The sequence below is a fragment of the Pteronotus mesoamericanus genome, unplaced genomic scaffold (genome assembly GCF_021234165.1).
Source record: "Pteronotus mesoamericanus isolate MK-2021 breed Mesoamerican mustached bat unplaced genomic scaffold, CSHL_Meso_final contig_50, whole genome shotgun sequence".
NCBI classification, from domain to species: Eukaryota; Metazoa; Chordata; class Mammalia; order Chiroptera; family Mormoopidae; genus Pteronotus; species Pteronotus mesoamericanus.
The window spans coordinates 18,877,244-18,896,533 of NW_026555186.1; the positions used below are offsets into that span (position 1 = coordinate 18,877,244).

General features: G+C 41.4%; 1 long non-coding RNA gene across 1 annotated transcript; it reads left to right on the forward strand.

Annotated features, from left to right (window-relative positions):
• Positions 1-2,433: 2,433 nt before the first annotated feature.
• On the forward strand, positions 2,434-12,182 carry LOC129074418 (uncharacterized). Its single transcript, XR_008529536.1, has 3 exons — positions 2,434-2,461; positions 11,518-11,599; positions 12,070-12,182. It is a non-coding gene; the product is annotated as an uncharacterized LOC129074418 (long non-coding RNA).
• Positions 12,183-19,290: the final 7,108 nt, after the last annotated feature.

Genomic DNA, 19,290 nt, shown 5'->3' on the forward strand with positions numbered 1-19,290 from the left:
TGTGAATCAGGAAAAAAAAAAAAAATCAATTTCATAAAATCAAGGAAATAGAGTAATAATGATCAAGGAAAATGGAAACTTGAGGAAGTAACAACCAGTTTCATCTGGTGCTTCAGGCACACAGGGCATACTCCAGTTTGCAAAGCATTATGGAGGGGGCAGCTCTTACTGTAAAGTGATGAAAAAGAGACTCCCCTAGTTATAGCCACCTTGTAATAAAATGCTGTGTCCCATTCACTCTGGTGCTGTCAGAGTGCAGTGCAGCACTAGGCACATAGCAGGTGCTTGGGAAACAGTTGCTGAATTGTAAGTTGATAGCATCCTGCATTCATTCTCTCCTTTAGGTACCCCGAGGCAGGGTGGTGAGTGTCTACTCACCCAGGGTGACAGGCCTCCCTTCTTTGGAGGATGAAGCATCTGATAGGTGGGTATCCTAGGACCTCTGTTAGAGTTTAGGCTCTGGGTTTATGTCCCATCTCTGCCGTGACAAGTTGCACGATCTTGGGATTTACCTTCTCTGGCAAAGGGAAGCATCAAGTCCCACCCTCTCAAATATCTAGTTTAACAATTCCACAATTCTGTATATTTGGATTTATTTTAAGAGCCTTTTATTTCTCACCAGTCCATGTGGGATAATGCTATTTTAGGGCAGAAGCAAGGGGCGGGGTGGGGAAGAGAAGTCAGCCCTTCTCTTGTCTCCACTGGGCCTCCCTTACTGGAAGGGCAGAGAGGGCCCAGCTCGGTCCCTGCCTAAGAGTTTGCCCGCTTTAGTGCCCTTGGCCTCGTCTGGAAAGAGAAATCTCAGAACTTAAGACATAGTGCAAGATGTGGTGAAAAAACACTGCCATTGCCTAACATCCATTCATGTAACGAAGTTCACAAAGAAGGCCGCTGCAATTCTGTTTTCATTCCTTCTTCTCTCCCACCCCACCCCTGCCCCCCACACTGCCCCACGTCCTAGCTCGCTTTGCACACGTGATCAAACACTGGTCAAAGAGAGCCGAACCATTTTAAGTCAGTGTTATGTGATAATTGACTTAACTTTTTGTTGTCGTTATAAATGATTATTTGTTAAAATGGCCCAGATTTTAGGGCCAAATCATCAGGAGCAGGAAATGAAAATAAATAAATGATGGTTGCAAATTTAAAACATCAGGCAGAAATGCACACCTCTATTTTTTTTGTTCTGTGAAAAAGTAACATTGGTGATTCTTCAAATGAAAATGCAATGTTTCTCAGCCGAATTCCCAAACTTGAAAAAACAGATAAATTACAGAGTTATTCTTTAATTATAAAAGATTTTGCTTTTTATAGTGATTCATCCAATAGTTCCAACTTCCTAGAAGAATTGAAGTGCTATATAATTTCCCTGCCCAACAAATATTCATGTCACTTTTTAAAACCAAATATATATTTCAATATAAATACGACATGGAGCATTTATATCCTTGACTTAAGATCTCTTTCCTAAAGTATGAAAGCTTTGAAGTTCTATCATGTTTATTCTCTCACGTATTCATTCAAAAAAACATTGATCAAGTCCTAATACATGGCAGACACAGTGTGGGTCCTGAGGATGCATCCTGATCTCCTGACACTTTTTTCTTCTCCACGGCTTCCATCCTGTCTGTGCCCCAGGCGGTGGGTGACAGTGTAGGTCTGACCCACGAGGGAAGGGAGCAATCACATTAAGATGATAAGGAACGCCCTTTAAGGAGAACGCAAGTTGATGCCATGATAAACCGTCAAAATAAACTTTCAGCCTCAGGCTGAGGAACATTCACTCATGGAAGCCGGCCTAAGCAAGAGCTTCTCAAAGCCTGGGCCTCGGGACCGGCAGCATTGGCATCACCTGTGAATTTAAAAATGCAAACTCCCGGGTCTTGGCCCTGACCTGCGAAGTCAGAATCTCTGAAGATGGGGTTCAAGAAATTGTGTTTTCATAATACTTGGTGCTTTTTACACTTGGTAAAGTGTAAAAACCACGGTCCTGAAGTTAATCAGGCTTCACCCAGGCAAAGGCCCCTTAAAAGCCTTCTTTCACATCCTGGTAGTATTGCCAGTTGAGTTCTATCACAGGCCCATAATATCTCTAGTAATCTTCAAAATCACAAAAGCATCTTGCAACCAAGTCATCTATGCGAAGTTCCAGCTCAGGGAGAAAAATAGCAAATTCACCATATAATCAAAGGGGAAAATATTTGGACAGGTAATTTTAGGAACCAGCTATGGATCACTATGCGCAATAATGAAGTTGAGCAATTAGGTTTGGAAAGCCACAGCACAGAAAATAATTAACCCACAAAGTAATCATCTTGTAAGTCCCAAAGCTAATGATTAAAATAAACCTGAAACAAATGATTGTTTAACTTTTAAGCTGTGCTTGTTTTAGCCACAGTGTAGATCAGGTGTGAGCTCCGGGGAATTCCTCCTGCCTGCCGAGATTGGCTTTAGGACAAGGGTACGTGTCCATTCTTCCGCTTCTCTTTCCCTGGGGAAGGCTGCTTCAGGATCGCGAAATACCACTCCAGGGTGGGTCGAGGAAGTTGGCTGGGCTGCTCAGCCATGCTCGGCACTGGAGTGCATCAGACCCTGGAATTTAGTCTGCTGCTGGGGTGGGCTTCAGCCATATTGAATCCTATATAACCTTGGAGGCTGAGATGCATGCTTCGTTTTTATGCAGCTTGCTTTGCACTTTCGTTGGCGGGTTATTATTGCAAAGCATGGCGCTCCCCTCCCCCACTCGCCTCTCCACCCAAAGAAGTGAATTAATAACTAGAAAACGAAACAGAAATGAGATCTAGGGCCCAAGCTTCTGAATGTCACTGTGAGCAAACAGCAGTGAAGAGAAAAGGTTCCTTTCCATCTTTATGTGCAGTGCTGTCTGTGCATTGACTTGTTTCCTGACACATGAGCCATGGCTTGAAAGGAATTCAGGCCCCAGCAAATTTTGCATTGCGCTTCAATGTGGCCTCTGGGATTGAATAAGGGCAAATCTATTATACTGTTGCCATGGAGACCCTGGCACAACTGCTGATAAAGAGTGTCTGATGTTTGGTAGGCCTTGTAGCATGGTACATACCATTTAAAGGACGGCGTGTGTGTGAGTGTGTGTGTGCGTTTAGCATGCATGTGTGGATCTGTACGAGAGCAAGTGTGCCTGTGTGGATGGGTGGGGTGTCTGCGGGAGGCGGGGTGGAGACCAGGGTACAGTGGGGGGGAGGGGAGGCTGGTGTGCCATCTCATGAAGGAATGCTCTGTATTTTCACAAAGAATTTGTTAATACTTTCTTGCCTCTAAAAAAATGAATCCTGCCTTCTAAGAATTACACCTTAAACAGATGGGGGCAGCAGAAGATACACAGACACTCCCCTTCGTCTAGCAAAGTGAGTCTTTAATTCATCTGAAAGAGAATTAGGCTAATACAATAAAAGTGAAAATGTGCTCTTTTGCATCCTTTGATGAATGCTGCCTGCATTCAGCTGTCTGTCTGAGGATCAATAGTGGGCCTGTAAGGATTGCCAGCGTTTGCTAAAGCAGGCGAGCAAGATGATGGATTTTAATCATTAAAATGATTTTATAACCACGAAACAAAGAAGGCTGATCGTCCTTTCACATGCATAATCTCAGTTTTGCTGTTATTGATTTTGCCAGTCCTAAATTCACTTCCTGTCTTGGAGGCAAATCTCACTCTCCCCAAATTCCATCCCACACGTCCATTTCTGGCTCTCAGTGATTGATATGAGCAACTTGAGTCTTTCTATTGGTGCCCTTTTCCCCATTAGTTCCAGACCTGGAGAGGGATGGCACATTAAGCCTGAGCCAAGCCTCCTGGTTGGAGTGGTTTGAGGCGAGACGTCTCGGGCAGAATCACCTACAGTAAGCAAGCTTTCGAGCGCGAGGCTCTAACAATGGGAGGCCGGGCAATCTGCGACAGTTGATAGGATTATTATTATTACAGAGTGCAAAAAGCTTCTGCTTTCTTTTCTGCTGCTCTGCAGACCTCATAAGGCCTCTCTGTGATTTCTGCATAGTTAATTTGTCAGTTTATAAATTACCACATTATGTTAACGCTGAATGCTTCAAAACACAAATATATGCACAGAGGGCTTGAATATTTGAAGTGTTTTAGTACTATGGGGAAATAATTTTGTTGTCAAGCTGTGGCAGATATAGAACTGCTAGGGGATACATGGCCATTTCATCAGGACTGTGTCGATGATGGCCTGTGAACATCCAAGGGGGAAAATCATCTTTTATCACTATTGTGTACCGTGCCGGTCCAGATGGAGGATAAAACATGCATGAGTTGCCCGCAGCTCTGAAAATAATTATACTCATTTGCCAGAAATGTAGAAAGTGCATCCAACCAAGTTACCACCCATCATAGTGACACTCCGTTTGCATACTGATGAAGTTTAAAGCCAGAGACAATGGTGTTGGTATCAATACCGAAGGGGGGGCTGGGCACCACCAGTGCCAGTAGGATTAATAGCGCCATCATTTTATATTATGCAGCATTTCACTTATGCTGCATATCAAAAGACTACTGCCTCTGAGGTTCACCTCACTGTTACAAGATTACAGTTTGCTTTAAGACTCCAAACATTAGCATGGCTCCTTTTCCGGTTCTGCAAATGAGTGCAAGGATATCTGTGTTCGATAAAGCACCTAGAATGTAATTAGAGATAAATATATTTGGATGCCATCATAAGCGCTTGCATGTGTTCATATGTGTTTGCGTGTGTGGGCGGGTGTGCACGTACCCGCACGCACACTCATGATTTCGGAAGACTGCAGCGGAATACGAGAAGATGATGTGTGCGTGCTGAGTCCTGGTACCACTGCAGAGTAATTGATAAATGGGTTTTTAAAATGTGGAAGGAGAATGAATACAAGTAGGACCCAAGAGAATAATTCTTTATATTGCAATCAGCTCAGCTTATATGTACTTGCTTTAATCGTAGAAATCAGCAATAAAAAACATAGACTTGGTTATTTAATCCTTACTGAGTAAAAGAGAATGTATTATAATGACCCTCTAAAATGTTACAAAATATTAAATTCTTTTGATACACCTTTCATTTTTAGACAACTATAAAATAATCAATGCCGCCATTACTGGAACATTAACAGACTTCTTTAAATTTCTGAATCTAGCAAACGCACATGTATGAACCAAGAGGAGGCACTTTTCCTCGTGAAACCCTGAATTCCCATAGGTGTTCCACAGTTTGAAAATAGCCCAATCAGGATGTTGTCACAATGCTTATTTTTAAGTAATGATTTTAATTAAACCCTCCAAAAAGGAAACAATTCTGCACCCCTCTGCCATGGTCTGAACTCTGATGGTTACACAGGCCCAGTTTCCCATTGTACTCTGGTGTCACGGGGGCAAGGATAACAGTTTCCATCTCCTCACAGGAGAGAGAGGCTCTGCTTCTCTCCGCACAGGCTTCAGTGTAATCAGAGGACAGTTTTTCTGCTGTGAAATTACAATAGAGGAACCAAGGAAAAAGTACAGTTTTGGCAGAAGTGGTTCAAAGACAAGAACATAAGGCAGGATCCAGCAGAATAAATATTTTTATATGGCAACGAATATAGATTTTTCCCTCTAACTGGGGCAGACTGGGCAAATACATTTTTTTTTTTACAAGTTTTGCGGTTTTACTTCCCTTAGAATGGTCTTTAAAACATGGAAGGAACAGGGAATCCTCATGGCTCAACGATGAATGGTTGAGAGAGAATGAGGCAAGTTAGCTGGACCTGGAAGGACTTTGACATGAGTGGATGGCAGAATGTGCTCTTGGAACATCAAGCCTAGAAAGAGGCACCTCTACCTCCCCTTTCCTAAGACAGCGTATGTATTGGCTACGAGAACACTGTTGGGACAACGCTAAAGACCTTAGGACAGTCCTGAAATTGTCAAGATCCAAATTTTTCAGGAAGTCTCAGTGTGTCACAAACTTCTGAGAAAAAGAGAGGATATGGGCTTTTAAAGTTCAGTGAGAAATTAGACCAATTTTCTTGCTCAGCGTATTGTTATTGATCAGTTTTTACATGCCTCAAGTTCTTCTTCCCTTTTAGTTCTCAAAGAAAGAGGAATGAAAAAAGAGACAGACACACACAAACACATGCACAAACAGGAGACTTGGTCAAGAAGGTAGACTTGATGGGAATGGACACTTAGAGCATGCTTTACTATGCAGCATATTTTTCTTATTTTAAAAAATTAAAGATAGGTAACTTAGAGTGACTTAAATGCAAGTCTGTCTGACTTCTAAGCCCACACTGATTGTATCATACCAATGTGTCCCAGGCCTTCAAGAATATGTATTGATATATAAAAAATATATAAAGAGCTGAGTACCATGAGATGGGGCAGGTTAGGACCTCTGAGCTAATAAGGGACTCAAGTAAAAAAGAAACCGAAGGCAGTATCCATGAATAAGTGATCTTGATAATAAAGGCAACTGAATATTGGAATGCTGAGGGTGCTCCAAGTGGAGAAGTAATCATTGCTTTTGCTGACAAAACTCTTTGGGTGAATAAATAAATCTGGACATAATTTTTCCTACATATTCAGAGGAAGCACCAAACGGTCTTGTTGAAAGCAAATGGTGCTTTCTTGACCTCATTGACAGTCTTCATTGTGCCAGAGAAGGGGTGAAAAACCGAAAAGTAGCTCTTCCTCTGCCTCTCCCCCTTTTCTCCCTGAACAATTCAGTTCCACAGCCTTTAGGTCCACGAATACCACAAAAAACATGCCGACGTGCTGCAAGGATTTTTAAAACATGCAGTTCCTGACTACTTAGTCAGGGGCACTGACCTCTTTTCCCTCAGATTGTCAAATAATAAATGACAACAGCCAACGCAACAATAGTTGTCTGGTATGAATAAAAAAAAAATTACACCTATTTTTTTTGACAGATCAGCAAAAAATATATTTTTTGGTGTGCCGCAGAACTTCAGGGATTCGTGTATGTATGCCAGGAAATGAAAAAGATTGAAAATCCTTGCTCTAGGTGCAAGCAGAGCAAGGTTGGCAGCTAGTCCAAAAGAAGAGGGTAGGGGGAGCCATAGTGGATGTCAGCGCCTGAGTGGACTGAGGCTGGTGTAGAGTAGAGGGGCCTGACATAGGCTATCAGGGCCTGCGCAAGGTTGCAAGTGTGGCCACGCAGGGGAGTGGCCCAGCGTGGGAGTCAGAGCCCAAATGAAGTGAGGAGGGCATCCACGGAGGGCGGGGCAGAGTGACGCATTGCATGAGAATCTAAGCAGAACAAAGTGGGCGTCCCCATGTGAGGTGGTCCAGCACGGGCGGGTCAGAGCCTGCTTAGGGTTGCAGGTTGTCTATACAGAGAGGTGACCTGGCATGGGGGTGACAGAGTACACACAGGGGGAAAATGGTGGTAGAAATAGTAACTTGGGTACATACAGGACTATTGCCCAAATAAGAAATATATTGAGGATAATGAGAGCCAGATTGTTTATGGTTGGAGAAGGGCATTACATTTGGAAAGTAAGAAAACTTGAACAAATCTTGTGGTATCGGTTTTGATTAGAAGATATCAGTGTGACTCATGGTTTTCAATATATAAAAAGACATAAAAATAAATGTATATGTAGATATACTCCTTGCCTCTATCCATGGTGAGGACTTGGGAACAGTAACAATCCAATGGCGATGAGCACACCTAGTGCCCAGATCTTGGTTTCTAATACCCTTCTCCACTCAAAGGAGCCTGACTCCTTGGAGAAATGCCTCATTTCAGAGCTGGGGCAGAGAAAATGCAAGATAAACCTGTAGCATCTCATCTTTCAAAAAGGACAAGTGAGTCACAAAGAGATTAAGGGAACTTGCCCAAGTCACAGGTCTAATAAAATTGCTTTTGTGTTCTAAGTGGATGAGACAACGTTAAAAAGTGGGAGGAAAAAAAATTAACATCTAGAATGGTTTTACACTCAAATTGTTCGACTAAAATCTTTAAGTTCCCACTCCTCTTTAAAGAAACAGAAAGTAAAAATCAGAGATGAGGCATTATGACTGAGGCTCATGCAAGAACAGCACCATGGAACTCCCATCAGGAGATCCAGTCACAAAGGAAAACTGATATCAAATAAAATATTTAAGGTTGGCAGCTAGTCCAAAAGAAGAGGGTAGGGGGAGCCACAGTGGATGTCAGCGCCTGAGTGGACTGAGGCTGGTGTAGAGTAGAGGGGCCTGACATAGGCTATCAGGGCCTGCGCAAGGTTGCAAGCGTGGCCACGCAGGGGAGTGGCCCAGCGTGGGAGTCAGAGTCCAAATGAAGTGAGGAGGGCACTTTTTTGTGCCACTCTTGATGATTTTCGAACTTTGACTAACTATACAAACAGGTCCCAACCCTAATCCCCTGGGATAAAGGGAGCTGCCGCTGCCACTTGGTAAAGTCTATCACTACTTGCAAGAAAGTCAGTGAGCACGTCAGTCAGTTCTGACTTGTCATTGATGAAATGTATGTGAACCTGAGTGTTTTCTGAGTCCTGACACACAATAGAGGGGAAACCTTGTCTAAACTCTTAACCACTCTGTTTGGCTTTCTCTGTCTGTAAAGCGAGGGCCTTGGACCTGAGAATCTGTAAGGTCCCAGTGAGTCATCACATTTCATTCTGTTTTTCTCTGATTGAGGGAGCTGAATAAGCCTTAAGAAATTCATCCAATGGCTAGTTTTAGGCTAATATGTTCCGCTCTATTGATGAGCTGTGTCCAAGCCAAGATGGCTGATTAGTTAATCAGGATCACACAGCTCCCGAGTGGCCCTCAGGCCTGGATGCCTGTCACAGGGCCATATGTGAATGATGAATGAAGTGACACACTGAAGATTGCAACTGGGTACTACCAGCCTAGGCTGTTAAAGATAAGGCAGCATGAGTCAGCTTTCCCAGCTTCTACTCTTTTTATTATAGATTCAAATCCTGTCTCACCCTTTTCTTCTCCCCTCCCCCAGTTTGGAAAATGTATTAATGCCTTTATCTCATTGAGATTACCAGGTACACTAGGAATACGATTGTATTTCATAGTCTATGGATCCATTGCCTGTACTTTAAGCATAAACTTTAAACATTTTTGAAACAATCACAAACTTACAGAAAAGTTCCAAGTAGAGTATAGGGAATATTTTCATCAGCCATTTGAAATACACGCTATAGTGTTCGGGGGTAATGAGACATCAGGCTGGCAATTTTTCCCCCTGAGTCATAAGATTTTCAATAAGAATTAAATGAGAGTGTATATGATAGACAAAATAACGCTCCCCCCTTTATCCAATATGGGAAGGAAAAAACACTATAATGAACCTCATGATGTTGGTTTGGAATGGGAGATATCAGTATGACTGACTCATGGTTTTTAAATATAAACAGATAGATATGGAAAGAGTTTTAAATGTAACATATATTCTTCAGCTCTGTCCACTGTAAAAACCAACAGTAAGGAGTATACCTAGTGCCCAGATCTTAGTTTCTATTCTCATTTCCCACTAAAATGATCCAGGGCTCCTTGGAGAAATGGCTGATTCCAGGACAGGGCAGGGAAAGTATAAGATGAGCCCAAAACATCTTGTGCCAAAAGCAAGGATGTGCTCCAAGAATGATGGGATGTATCAAGTCAATTTGAGGGGGATGCTACTGGCAAAATTGGTGGTAATTTGTGCATCAAAATAGTTAAATTAGCATGTTATAACTCGTGAATAAAATAGGACATTACAAGTTCTTACAGAGATAAGTAAAGAATGTTTAATTGCAAGTTGGATGAGGAACAGGATATTTACATAGCTTTAAAGTACATCTTCACAAAATATTTATGAACCATGAAGGCAAAAAAAAAGTAGCTTTACAGTGGAAAAATCCTTCAGATTCTACCTTAATTAAGTGATCCAGATGAATATCATGAGTAGTGGGACAAATAAAAGCTGCAAATATCTGATCAAATACATTGAAAGGAACACAGCATGACTTCATCACTTGAATGATATTCCTGAATAAAAGAATGAGAAAACATTAGGTAAATTCATAATGAGGAAACACAGACTGGAAGTCCCTGTTTCTAACTGCCATGCTGCACCATTGTGATACACACCAGAATTTAAAGGCCACTGGTCTCAAAAGAGACATGTCACAGACCCAGGTTTACAAACCTAAATTGGTGGCAACCATTCACAGTCTGAGACATCCAGCACTGGGCTGTATATTTAAATTCTCATTAGTGTCAAGTTCCAGTAACTTGATGTTGTAAAACTTTCCCTGCAATGGAACCACCCTTTGAATTTACAAGGTTATCTGTGCTTATACCTTGTGATCCAATTCTAGAAAAACCTCAACTAAGGAGGTCAGCCTGTAAGTGACAGAAGAGAAGGGACTGGTCACCTACTAACCATAAATCAATGAAAGGTAAACACCAGTAGAAAGGCTGCTGCCAAACGGAGAAAAAACTCAACAGCAATGAGGAGTCACTTCCAATGTCAGTGAGAATGTTCACAAGGGTAAACCAAAATTCCGGAGGCAGAACTTTTCAGAGGTGCATGGCCGAAATCCCATTTAAGAAGGCAAACTATAGGTGTCAGCAAAAGTAGGTTTATAGTTGTGAGTTTGCGAAACACAGTTTATTGGTGTGTTTTGATTTATTAATTATTGTGTTATGTATTTGTATCACAACTGTAAACCGACTTTTGCCCACCCCCACATATATCAGAAATGAGATGCCTTAATTGCAAAATGTCCAGTCAGATCACTGCAGATAAAAACACAAAAATCTTCTTCAAAGGAAAATTCTCAAGAAAGAATACAAAGAAAGCAGGAATGAAGTTAATGTATTCTAAAACCACAACCAGGAAAATATTTGGCATTTTCAAGTGTCAGAGGAGGAGCATTAAATGTGTAACTAACAGCCTAAAAATGAACTTGAGGTTGCACCTGTTTTTGAGGCACCAGTGAGATTCAGCTTTTTAGGATGACAGAGGGCGAGGATACTTGATGTTCAGATATCGCCACCAAATCTAGCTTAAGTTCCCCCATTATTTCCCATTGAATTTCCTTTAGCTTTTCAGCTGTGGAAGAACTGAGCTCATCACAATTGAATAACCCCACCAAAGCTTTCCTAACACAAAGTTATGTAATGAGTCTTTTTAGCCTGCATAATGCTTTTTGCCTTAAAGTCTGTTTTGTCGGCAATCTCCACAGGCAGATAGCCTGCATCTATAGCTCATTACCATTATTCTGATGATCATGTTACATCTCATCAATTACTTGAGAGCAAGGTCAAATTTAGCAGCCAAATCTCCCCTTTTGTGAAGCCATCAAAAGCGTCTATCTCCCCCTGCAAAAGCTTCGGAGCTCACATTCTTTCTCTCTGTTTTCCCTTCTCCCTCCCTCCCTCCCTCCCCTCTCTCTCCACCTCCTCATCCTGTCAGTATTGCTAGTTACAAAATCCTGCCTGATTTAAGCCCTGATTAATTTATTCCCTTTCACTTTCATTTGAGAAAGGACAAGCAAGAATGGGTGAGAAAATCACAGAGACATAAAGGAGAAGGATCTGCATGTAAGAGAAAACAGACTGTCTGACTTTGTAAGTAGATATTGCAAACTACAGGTATTTGGTTCTGTTGAAATTTTAGTTCCTGGACTGGACCTTTTTGATTGAGACTAGGATTCTATAAACCATGCCACTGATATTTATTTTCTTTTTTTAATTACTTTTTATTGATTATGCTATTACAGTTGTCCTGATATTTCACCCATTGCCCCCCTCCACCCAGTGCCCCCGACTCCCTCACACAATCCCCTCACCGTTGTTCATGTCCATGGGCCATGCGTGTAAGTTCTTTTGTTATCCCATGTTCTGTACTGCACTTTACATCCCCGTGGCTATTCTGTAACTACCTATTGGTACTTCTTAATCCCCTCACCGCTTCGTCCATTCCACGGCACCGCCCTCCCAGATTTATTTTCATTAAAGAAAATTTTCACAGCCAAGCAAATAAAACAAAACAAAAATACAAAACAACTAATGTTTTAAACATTCCTCTCTATTTCCAGAATTTGGCTCTTACGGAACTGTCAGCCAGTCCAAAGTGCTCAAAAGTTGTTTCAGTTTCAGAAGAAACTCACCTGTAAAGTATACCTTGATGTATGAATCTTTAACAATTGGCTCAAGTTTTAGATTTCTTTATGAAAGAACTTTCAATTCCACAAATCATTTACTCAATTTAATTTCTAGAACCAGTAAGCAAAACTTCAACTTCATAAACACAGCTGTACTTGGCAAATAAACTTAACAAGATAAAAAGAATCTGTTTAATCACTTTCCAGAGTGTATTTATAAATTAACCTTGCTTCTGAATAGCTAGAATTAAATTAATCCAACAACCACTCTCTTACATTTGATCTTATTTTCTTGAGGCACTGAGCCTTGTGGAAATGCAAAACTCTTGGAAGATGTAAATCTTTAGGTAGGCTGCCACCAACCCTTGAATTTCTTGAGTCTATGTTGTTAAGTGCACATAGATTCAGAACCCTGTATCCTCCTGGTAATTTTTTTTTTAAATGACCCTCTTTATGCATGAAATTATTTTGCTTAAAGAGCAACTTGTTTGATATTATACAGCCACAATGGCTTTCTCTTCCTAAGAATTTGTCTTATAAGCCTTTTCTTATTCCTTGATTTTCAGTCTTTCTGTACCATTATGTTTAGGTGTCACTTATACAACTGCTTTTTAAATCCAATCTGAGCATCTCTGCCTTTTTAAAAATTGTTGAGTTTAATCCATTTATATTTATCATGATTATACACATTTGGTTTTATTTTCACCATATTATTATTTTCTGCTTTCAACCACCCATACTTTTACTTTGCTTGTTCCCACATTATACCTTTTTTGAAGTGTTCATATTATATTTATTCATATTACATATGTATTAGAATATTACATTCTATCCTCCATGTTTCTTAACTATTTTCTATTTTCTGTCTCTTTATATTTGTATCACTCACAATGACCCACTTGTGGAATTTGTTTCCCTGTCCCCACAACTTCAGGCCCTGTGGTGGCAGCCCCGATTCCCAGAGGGTGACTCCTTCCACCCGTGGGTACAGCATGAATCCCACCGTACTTTAAACTATTGCTGCCACTGGGCCACTTAGAGTTCTTCATGTCAAGAGACCAGTTCGCAGGGGAAGGACACATCATTCCTGCAGGGGAAATTTACACTGACCTCTGGGAGGAGGTACAGCTGCTGTTACACAGCCAAGAAAGGAAAGAACATATTTCACACTCTGAACAATTGTATCATCTTTTGACAACCTGCTGCCCAATTTGGATGATTAATACATAAGTGCAGTATCTTTTCCTTATGGAAGTTGGTTGTGCTCTTAAAACTAGTTGCAGCAGCAAGGACAGTTAACTTTCTCCACTAACCTTCCTTATATAAGATTCCTCCAGAAATGCGACCAATCAGAAACTTGACGATGCTCTTGCTGAATGGGACAAAGTTACTACAAATTGCAAATAAAAATAGAACCGAGCAGTTCAAAGGTGCACCATGGTGAATGCTGATCTCTGTTCAGAGTCCCCATCTCCCACCTCCAATTCCAGGACCAAGACACTCATTTGTTTGTTGCTGGGTGCACTGGCTACTGACGGTTTGTATCTGAGTCTCTCTGGGAATTATCTTTGACCAAAGGGGTCCATCTTTCCCAAGCTTATAAACTCTCCTCAGGGGCAAATTGCATCCAATGACTAGTTGATGTTGGGATATAAAGGCCCAGTCTTATTGTTTCAATTTGGGATATTCTTAAGGGCCGTCCCCACTCAGGAGATCTTTTGTGGAATCAGCTGAGGCTTCTATTGCAACCGTATCACTGTATCGCCTCCTGCCTGTTCCTTCTTTCAGTGCCTTAATGACATTCCTTAGGTGTTCTCTAAATCACCTCCTGCATACAAATCTCTACCTCTGAATCTGCTTCCAGGAGATTCTACTCAAGACATCATCCTTTTCAGATAATACTTCTGTTATTGTGGATTACTGGGTACCCAACCTTCTGTTCTTGTACCTACACCCTGGATTATAAACTCATCTTGAATGGTAATTTTCTTATGAAAATCCTGTGTGACCTAGGCTGTGGAAGAATCACTCCATAGAGATTTTCTGTTCACTTCTGCCAGGTACTCCAGGGATCACTGTCTAACAGGACTAACGTTTACATACATTTCTGATCTTGACAGTCTCAAATCATGACACAAGTGTACATTCTATCTTTAATACAGCGTGAGGAAGAGGCCGATATTTTTATTTTTCTGAGAATTTATGTATTTTTTCCCATAGCTCAGAACAGCAAACTTTATCAGCTCCCTATTAGGGTGAGTGGATCTTTTTTCTATGCCTATCATTACTGATGCTACATCCCTTTGAGCACCCCAGCTTCATGAAGGGGTATTAATTCCCATTCAGTGTCTCATGGGACCCATGACCTTATATCCTAGCTTGATTGTGTGCTAAAACCCAAACTACTACTAGCTATTACTAAATTTGATAATCACCCATGGGGAAGCTTTAGGATCAGATCCTAAGCTTATAGCTCTTAATTTCAGGAGGCTTGAGATTTCCATTTATTTTTTTTTTGCAAATTGATATGCATGAATATGATTTTTAACATATTACCAGAATCTGAAAGTATCACTAAGTAGCTGAATGTTTCCTGGAGCTAGGTTTTAGTAAGAAATTGAAATCATGAGGGCACTGACCTTGGAAGTGAAATGGAGGAAATGACATAACTAAGAAGAAAATTAGAAAGTCAAACTATCTTTTTCATGCCCAGGATTGGTCCTGATTGGCTAGGTATTCATGTGATAAAAACTGACTTAGAATGGTGGGCTTCGAGTATCTCCCACATGGAGCTGTGAGTTCCTTGAGGGCAGGAACACGTATTGTTTGCTGTTGTATCCCTAGCATCTAGTTCATGCTCTGCACACATTAGATGTTGAGTAGGTACTTGTTGATTAAATGAATGAATTATTGATAAAGCAGTACTGTGCGAAATGATCAGATATTAAAAAATAAGAAGTAAGAATATGGCATAACACTACATGAACACTGGTCTAAGGAGAATAATAAAAAATAATAGGAAAGGAAAATGTGAACTGAGTTACCATATTCATTCATTCCAATGTTCTGCCAACAGATATTTATTGAGTATCTATTATTAATCTGGCACTGTGCTAGGCATGGAGAATGTGATGGTGAGCAAAACGAAATACATGCTTCTGCCCATAGAGAGATCTGGGGGAGGCAACTGCTTAATGAAAGCACTAATAAGCAGAAAGTGAATTTAAAGAACAGTTGAGCAAATGTTCTTTTAGCCCAGGACAATTTCTATTTATACCTATTGTCCCAGTGTAATTTTTAATGGTATCCCCACTCACTTTTAAAAGTGTCCCCTCATCCTGGCTATGTCTGAGAGGTATTTGGTGTTAAGAAAGTGCACAACAGGGCGAACCACCTATTCAGGAACAGAGAACAGACTTCCTTGGGAAAGGCAAGACTGGCATGGAAAATGGAGGACGGAACACACAGGGCATGTGCTTGTGTCGGGGTGCCAGTGGGAGAGCCTGACAGGCAAGCAGAATAGTACGCGCAAAACAAGGACCATCAAGGAGTCAAAATAAGATCTGTGTGGTTAGAGTATCAAGGGCAAGAGGTTGCTTAAGAGGGTAGATGGTACCAGGCCCTGTGGCCTTTTGCACATTTTATGAATTTTGGAGTTTTTTCCTGTATCCTTTAATCAGGAATGAAGGTGGAAGAGTTGGGGGATGTAGCATTTTGTAAAGATTCCCTTTGGCTGTAGTGTGGAGAACAGATTTGAGAAATTTCAGGAAACTAGTTAGGAGACATGATAGTAGCTTGAAGTAGAACGATGGTGTAGATGAAAAGAAGTGAATGGATTTGAGATGAATCTAGAAGGCAAATGAACAGAATGTGTTGATGGATTGGCTATGGAGAGAGGGGAATAGAAAAACATCTAGAATAAGCTTCTGGCTTATGCACTTGGACGGATAGCTACGCAATTCGTTGAGCTAGGGAATGCAGCTAGTAGTAAGATGTGGCATGTTTATCTATCCACCCATGCATTTGCCTCTTTAGGGAACCAACTCATTCAACTCAATTCATTGACACCTGGTACAAAGCAGACAAAAATGTTTTCTATGAAATCTAATGAAGGGTATAAAATACACACATATCTTTTTTATCAGTTATACTTTCACCTGCAAGTAATAGAAACTAGAAAACTCAAGTAAACACTGCTTTAACAATGAGAACATTTTTAGGTCCTAAATTGAGGAACTCTAGCTTGGATGATTCAGTGGCCCTAATGATAGCAAAAAAGTTGTTCTTTCCATCTTTCTGCTCTGCTGTCATCACTCAGCTGACTTTTCCTTGACTAGTACCCTTTATGGTTGCAAGACTGTTATCCCAGTTCTGCAGCAGAATGACCATTTCCCCGACACGTCTCTTTTTCAGCTCTCAGAAGTCTTTCCTAGAAACCCTCCAATACATTCCTCTTCACGTGTTAGTGCATAAAGTAATGTCGCATGTTTATTCCTAAGCAAGAACTGACAAGAGGAATGTGATTACCATGACTTGTCCAGTGAAGCACATGGCCAGGTGGATGAGGATGACTTGCCAAAAAAAATGGGGTTTTGTATATAAACAAAGGGTGAAATGACTGCGGAATAAGCAACCAAGGCATCTGCCATATCTATAGAGCAGAGGAGTATTAGTATCGCCTTAGGAATGGTTTAGAGTAGTTTAGGAGACTGAAGCAAAAGAAATATCCTTGGAAATTGGAGAAGAAATATTTCTAAGGCTGGGAAAGGCTTTTAGGTTTGTATCACTGAAGGCAGAACCTGAGGTCTGAGATTACTCTGAAAGGAATACTAACATAAATCCATCTTCATCTCTTAAAGAATTTTTTTTATCAATTATGCTATCACAGTTGTCCCAAATTTTTCCTCCTTTGCCCTCCTCTTACCCAGTACTCCCAAGTTCTCTGGCAATCCCCCCTCCTTTGTTCATATCCATGGGCCATGCATATAAGTTCTTTGGCAATTCCTTTTCCTATACTTGCTCCTAACATCCCTCCCCCCTCCATTTATTTTGTAACTACCAATTTGTACTTCTTAATCCCTTCCTTTTTTTTCCCCCATTCCCCCAGACCCCTTGCCTGACTGGCCACCATCCCAATGGTCTCCATGTCTATGATTCTGTTTCTGTTCTGCTCATTTGCTTAGTTTGATTTTTTAGATTCAATTGTTGATAGTTGTGAATTTGTTGCCATTCTAATGTTCATAGTTTTGATCTTCTTCTTTTTCTTAAATAAGTCCCTTTAACATTTCATATGATAATGGCTTAGTAATGATGAACTCCTTTAGCTTTACCTTGTCTGGGAAACACTTTATCTGCTCTTTCATTCTAAATAATAGCTTTGCTGGATAGAGTAATCTAGGTGTTAGGTCCTTGCTTTTCATCACTTTGAATAGTTCTTGCCAATCCCTTCTGGCCTGCAAAGTTTCTGTTGAGAACTCCGCTGACAGTCTTATGGGAACTCCTTTGTAGGTAATTATCTGTTTTCCTCTTGCTGCTTTTAAGATTCTCTATCTTTAACCTTTGGCATTTTAATTATGATGTGTCTTGGTGTGGTCCTCTTTGTATCCATCTTGTTTGGGACTCTCTGTGCTTCCTTATATGTCTATTTCCTTCACTAAAATAGGGAAGTTTTCTTTTACTATTTTTTTCAACTAGGTTTCCAATTTCTTGGTCTTTCCCTTCTACTTCTGGCACCCCTATGATTCAGATGTTATAATACTTGAAGTTGTCCCAGATGTTCCTTATGCTGTCCTTGATTTTTTGGATTCTCTTTTCTTCTTGCTGTAATGATTGGATGTCTTTTTTTTTATTATATTCCAAATCATTGATTTGATTTTGGGCTTCATCCATTCCACTGTTGATTCCCTGTAAATTGTTTTTTATTTCACTTAGTGTCTTCCTAATTTCTGATTAGATCATTGTTATGCTGTTGAAGTACCTACTGAGCTCCTTGAGCATCCTTATAACCAGTGTTTTGAACTCTGCATCTGACAGATTGCTTATCACCATTTCATTTAGTTATTTTTCTGGAGTTTTGTTCTGTTCTTTCATTTGGGCCATATTTCTTTGTCTCCTCATTTTGGCAGCCTCCCTGTGTTTGTTTCTATGTACTGGGTAGAGCTGCTTTGACTCTGCATCTTGGTAGTGTGCTCTAATGTAGGGTCCAGTGGCACAGCCTTCCCTATTGCCCAAGTTGGGTACTCGAGTTATACCCTCCGTGCGGGCTGAGCATTCCCTCCTCTTGTAGGTGAGTCTTGATGATTGCTGTCAGCAGCTTAATGGGAGGGATTTACCCTGTCCAAAGAGCTGGTGGGACCAGCTGTGATCCCTGGCCGCAACTACCTCCCTCTGCGGCTTATGGAAGTGGTTGGGTGGTGTTCCGGTGTGGCCTGTAATTGTCTGCTGGGTGCGCAGGCTTTTGGGTTTCCCAGGTGGTGCAGCCCCAGGTCAGCCTCCACCTGTGTTCTGCCTGGGGCCCCGAGGCATAAGCTATAAAGTGATTTGCAGATGGCTGCTGCTAGTGCTGGCCTGGGGCCATTCAGTGAGAGGTATGGTGCTGGGCTCAGCTATTGCTTGTTTGAGAGGATTTAGGAAGGTCTGAAGCCTGTGCCTAGCCCAGCCCCTCATACGGAAAATCCACTGTTATCAGCTTGAGTGGGCCTATAAGTTGGATGGGGCAGACCCTTAGGTAATTGTTGGGGGGGGTGCTTACCGTTTAAGCCAGGTTGATGGAGACTCAGATATGGTGCTGCCGCACTGTGGCTTTGTGTTGGAGGGGCTCATAAAAGGTACAATGGCTGCTGTCTGCAGTTCTGTCTGGGAGAAAGCTGTCCCCCAGCTCTCACCCTGATGCCAGAGACTTCAGCTCCTCCCATATGCCACTGGTGCCCTTTAAGGTGCTTCCCCAGTGCTGAAGCCTAGAGGGAGTGAGTCTGAGTAAGTTCACATGCAGGGGGCCCCCCAAGGGGAGACACCTGAGAATTCTGTGGTTTCTTCCACCCACCTGGCCCCCACTGGTTTTTATAGCCAGAAGTTGTGGGGACTTATCTATCTTTCTGGCACTGGAACTCTGGGCTGGGTGGTCTGTTGTGGAGCTGGGGTCCCTCAGTCCTATGA